Below are 5396 nucleotides of genomic sequence, written 5' to 3'. Positions count from 1 at the left end.
TGCATTTCGTCACGATTCATTTTTCTTCTCTAAAAAAAGTCTTTGTCTACATACTTGTGAAGAGTCACAGAGAATGGGCGGTGTTAAGAGAAGTCCGTTGAACGCGAGGCGTCACAGTCGCTGACGTAACACTGCGTCAGCGACTGGCACTGTCTTTGACGCAACCATGTGAAAGTGATAGCGTACAGAGGGTGATTGCAAAAAGAATAGTGTAAACACTGCGCTGAATTATTGGCGCATCCACTAACTACCTTCACGGGCCTAATTAGCGCAGGTAATAGCGCAATCGATTGACGTCTTGCTTTTAACTGGGCTCATATTCATACAACTTACTCATACTTAATCATAGTCTTCAACTATTTATGTACTATAGTTTATATAATTAGTTGACAACTATATAATAGCTTAGTAAGATTTTATGAATATGAACCTTCGTATTAAACCAGAAACTTAGTAGTGGTCTCATCTATCATTTTGTTCCCATTGGTTTTGTGCTTACTGACTGACATGATAAGTCCATGATTTACAAACTGCACTCCTTAATTTGAAACCAATATAGACATGTCAGATACGAGCAGCCTTTAAAAATTTGCATTTTTTAACGTGAAAACAATTTAATTGCAAGTGTAGGAAACTGAAATCGGGAGTCAGAGCACTGGGAGCATGGGATTAGCCAGCAATGTAGGCCTCCCAAAAGATATACTCGTCAAAATCAGACACTTAATGGCGGCTTCAGATTTCTTGTCCCACCGGTCGGCGCTATTTCATTTCCCATGCTCTTAGTGTGTATCATATGAAAGAAAACTTATCAAAAACTGCAGATACGTGGCACGTGCAGCCTCGAACGATCATTTTTTTTCCGAAGGAAAGGAAATCTTCTTGTCTTGTCGAAAAATGAAGCTGGGAATTGGAGCACGGGACTAGATATAACTGTACCAAAATACTTTTACCTTTTCTTTGCTTTCATTGAGGTTCGATGGATGCTCGCGATGGAAAGATGATAGAGCTCGGCCGTTTAAGTTTACTGAGGTAAAAACAAGGAAAGACGGGTGGAGTAATTGATGCGCTCCGGGCGGAATTAATTACCTGACTTCTTACTCGAGATGGGAGAAGAGATGCTTGCACAAATTACGCCACTACAGATGTCGATGAGACGCGATCAAAATATGAAGAGGGGTTTATAAAAAAAAGCAGGACAGTTCATTTTTTTTCTTCTTCAAATGGGAGACAAAATGGGAGCAAAAGGAAACGGGACGAAATGATAAAGACTATCAAAACAGGGAGTTGGGAGAAAAATATTGCAAGTATGGTGGGGGCATCCGGTATCTGGCCAGGAGCTACAGAGATTGATGGCGTATTCACGGGAGAGGTTCGGCGGGGGACCCTTGTGCTGAAGTGTACATTGTTTCATCTCCAAAGTGTTTTTGTAACTGCTCGGCAAATTAGGGAGTTAAGGAGAGAAACAGTGGGCGTTTTTTCCTTTTAATTCGAGCTTGGAAGGGTGTTTGTAGGGTTGGGTAATGGAGAAAGACAGAATGCAGTGGAGATGAGATAGAGATCGACATACACGGAGAGAGAGAGAGAGAGAGAGAGAGAGAGAGAGAGAGAAAGAGAGAGGGAGAAAGACAGACAGAGATATTATGAGAAGGGGGAAAAGACAGTTATATGAGGGTGGAGTGATATTGAGAGAGAGAGAGAGAGAGAAAGTGAGACGAGGTTACAGTGATATCGAGAGAGAGAGAGAGAGAGAGAGAAAGTGAGACGAGGTTAGAGTTATATCGAGGGAGAGAGAGGGAGAGAGAGAGAGAACGAGAGAGGGAGATTTAATGAGGAGAAATACGCATCGAGATATAGAGAGAAGAGACAGAGAGGCAGAAAAAAGGAGAAAGTGAGAGAGATAGAGAGAGAGAGAGAGAGAGAGAGAGAGAGAGAGAGAGCAGTAGAGCTCTTGTGATAATGACACTCCAGGCATTTAGAGATAAGTGATGCGAATAAAGACGCTTAAAATGATTTAGTATATATCAACCGACGATAGTGATGGTGATAATGATGCTGATGAAAATAGTGATTAGGTTGAAGATGATGATGAAGGTAATGATGATGATGATGATGGGATGACAGTAGTGGTGATGCTGGTTTTGGCGGTGATGATGATGGATGATTATGATGTGAAGATGATGATGATCATGATGGTGGTAGTTGCATAGAAGAAGTAGCTGCTGATGAGGACGGTTATGGTTAATTATAATAACAATGTCTTGTTCACCCAGGGTAGCCTATTCAATATTAATACTGTTCTCCTTAAGGGTCTAGCAATCATATTATTACCCCCGGCTTTAGCCGAACTACCATAAGGCGTTCAAGCATTTAAGAAATGTCTTTCTACCTGATACCCATTTACTACACCTGGGTGGAGAGTGACAAATATAGATAAATAAAAACATCTTCCCAAAGGACATTAGTGGCGCGGCGGGACTCGAACCATGTGATTCCCACTCCAACGACTTATCCACTAGACCACAACACCTCTACATGACGATTATAACAACGACGATGACAATGAAGAAGCTGTTGATGATGGAGATGATCACAATGAAGAGGATGATGCCAACAACGATGGTGACGACGATGAGGATGATGATCTGCCGATTGATAATGATGATTAGTCATAAGAGTGGCAGATGCCCTGCATGGAGATGACGGAATATGCTGTGTGGTGGTGAAAAGAATGATTGCTATTAATTATGGTCTCCATGGTGATCATGACACATAAACACAAAAACTATTTAAAGAAAATAATGTTTACGGAGAGTGTAACTACTCCAGGCCCCTTGACATCTTAATCAGAGAAAGAAAAAAATCCGGTTAAAATACAGTTATTTTCTGAACCTCTTTGAGGTATAACAAGAAATACTTATTTCTTGCCTTGATTCTGTGTAGTGTTAAATTTTTCAGAATCAATTACAATTGAAAAATAAGACTTAATTTAGGATATCCGGAAAGTAGAATACGTTCATAATTTCTGTTATCAACGGGGGTCGAATGTACACATCTCCAACATTAAAGCAACACTCGGCTATGTTGGAAATATTATTGATCATATTCAATGTATTAGTTCGGTAACCTCTCTGCAGCTCACTATATAGTTTATCAAACTTTACCATTCTCTAAAAAATACGTTTACTACAGAATGGAGTCAACAGCATCAGGGTCATGCAGAAAAATAATCAACTAATATATTCAGAATCAAAACAAGGAGAGAAAATAATACAAAGCGAGGGAGCAAAAGACGTGCTTCTGAAAAACCAAGTAGCGTAAAGAAGATAAGATATCGGAATTTCAAATGAATTGTTAAAAAACATATTTCCAAGGGACTGCATGCGAGAAATGGACAATCTTGCCGAAGCCAGAAAGCAAATACGAAGTAACACCTATAAATATTCGCCTTAACGGGCTGCAACGACGTCAATAGACGGCTAACGAATTCCCGCTCACGCTTTGCTCCACCAAAGTTTACCCAAAGCGAAAACCCTCTCGTTGCTTTTTATCTTTTTCCATATATCGAAATACGGGGAATTATGGCATTTTAAGTTAGAATGCTACAGAGTGTTTTACAAGTCCCTCCTCTCCCTCTCACACTCTCTCTCTCCCTCCGTCTCTCTCGCCACTCGGTGATCGCGGCTGCGGAATCAGTATCTCTCGGTTTTCAATTTGATTTTCATGAAGCCAAATTGAAATTGATAATGAAGGTACTAACGAAGTGCGAGCACGTTTCGCCTGTCAACGCAGGCCTCGTGCGCCATGATAATCGGCCACTCCTCCCGCGTCGATCGGCGGGAAAGAGGCTCGTCGCTCGAGCTTGGAGAGGCGGAATTATGGCATTTTGAACCAGAACGCTACACATTTGACATCCAATAGCCTTCTCCTGTGACTTTGCTCATGGTTTATCAATGTGAATATGTAATATAAACAGCAGTGACTTTTCGAGGCCGAATTTTAACTCGTGTATTTTGCCGATATTTGTATGCGCAAGAATGAAACGTGTGCACGAGTATGAAAAATCAATGCACGAAGCAGATTTTTCTCGGATAATGTTATTGTCAATGATTCTGATTATATGGACCATCGAATAAAAGAATACCTCTGATTTCAAATCATGCTGCAGAGAAATTTATTCAGGGCAACGATATGGCTTCATCTTTCCAGACGTTCTGTTTTGGATAATTGCAATTAATAATGGATTCAGACGAAAGCAAGCATTAAGATTTAAAGGAAAATGACATGAACGAAATGATACACTGTATCTCCAAAACCAGTATGTTAATAACATAATTCTTAGTCATCTTTTTATAGCCAATCTCGAAAAAAAAAAATTCTGATAGCTACATGTATCTTCATGAAAGATCTGAAATAGATCATGAAAAATTAGATGGAGAAGAAAAAGAAGGAGGAAGAGGGGAAGAGAAGCTAGAAAGATGAAGAAAAAGGAGAAAAAGGAGCAAAAGGGTAAAACTGATAAAAAATAACAGAAAAAAAAAGATGGAGAAGAAAAAGAAGGAACAAAAATAAGGAAGAAAAAAATTGGGTTGCAGATCTTGAAACAGCTCTGATAACATCCGCCCCGCTTCATGCATTCTTTTTAGTGACACTCCCAACTAGTCTTTATTTTATATCTATGCCCAATTCCTGAGCTACCCCTAATGGATTCTGAGGTTAGTTCAAGAGGTACCAGCTGCACCCACCTATTACCCCTCCGAGAGCCGACCATAACTCCAGCGGGACCCCTCGTCAAACGTCAACGTACCTTCAGCTGCCTAAACTGTGTTGAAACAGTTCTTCCTCGTGCACTGTCTACTTGCCTAGATCCTGGACTGTCTTTCCCCCTCTCTCTCCCTCTCTCTCTCTCTCTCTCTCTCTCTCTCTCTCTCTCTCTCTCTCACTCTCTCTCTCTCTCTCATTCTCTCTCTCTGTCCTTTCCTCTCTCTGTCTTTCTCTTTCACGCTGTCTTTCTCCCACTCTGTCTCTCTCTCTCACTATGTCTCTCGCGCACTCTCTCTCTCTCTCTCTCTCTCTCTCTCCCTCTCTCTCTCCCTTGACCTCCTCCTTATTCTGAGGTTAAAATCACGTGCTCTCTTCATAGAGTTTTTCACCACTGGGCCCCGTCCTTTCATTAATCTTCCTCTCCCCCTTCTCTCTCTGTCTTATTGTTTGTCTCTGTCTCTGTCTATCTCTCTCTTTCTCTCTCTCTCTCTTTTATCAAACCCAACCAAACCCATTCATTAGTGCTTTTTTGTTGTTCTTACAACTTTTATATTGCTTTGATTTTTGTCTCCCTTTCCCTTTCCTCTCGATGTCAATCTGTCTTCAATACCCTGCGTGGCATTTTCTGTCCCCCT

The sequence above is a fragment of the Strongylocentrotus purpuratus genome, unplaced genomic scaffold (genome assembly GCF_000002235.5).
Source record: "Strongylocentrotus purpuratus isolate Spur 01 unplaced genomic scaffold, Spur_5.0 spur5_scaffold_3, whole genome shotgun sequence".
In the NCBI taxonomy this organism is placed as follows: Eukaryota; Metazoa; Echinodermata; class Echinoidea; order Camarodonta; family Strongylocentrotidae; genus Strongylocentrotus; species Strongylocentrotus purpuratus.
The sequence above is the reverse complement of the archived record's forward strand: the minus strand, read 5'-3'. Positions refer to the sequence as shown.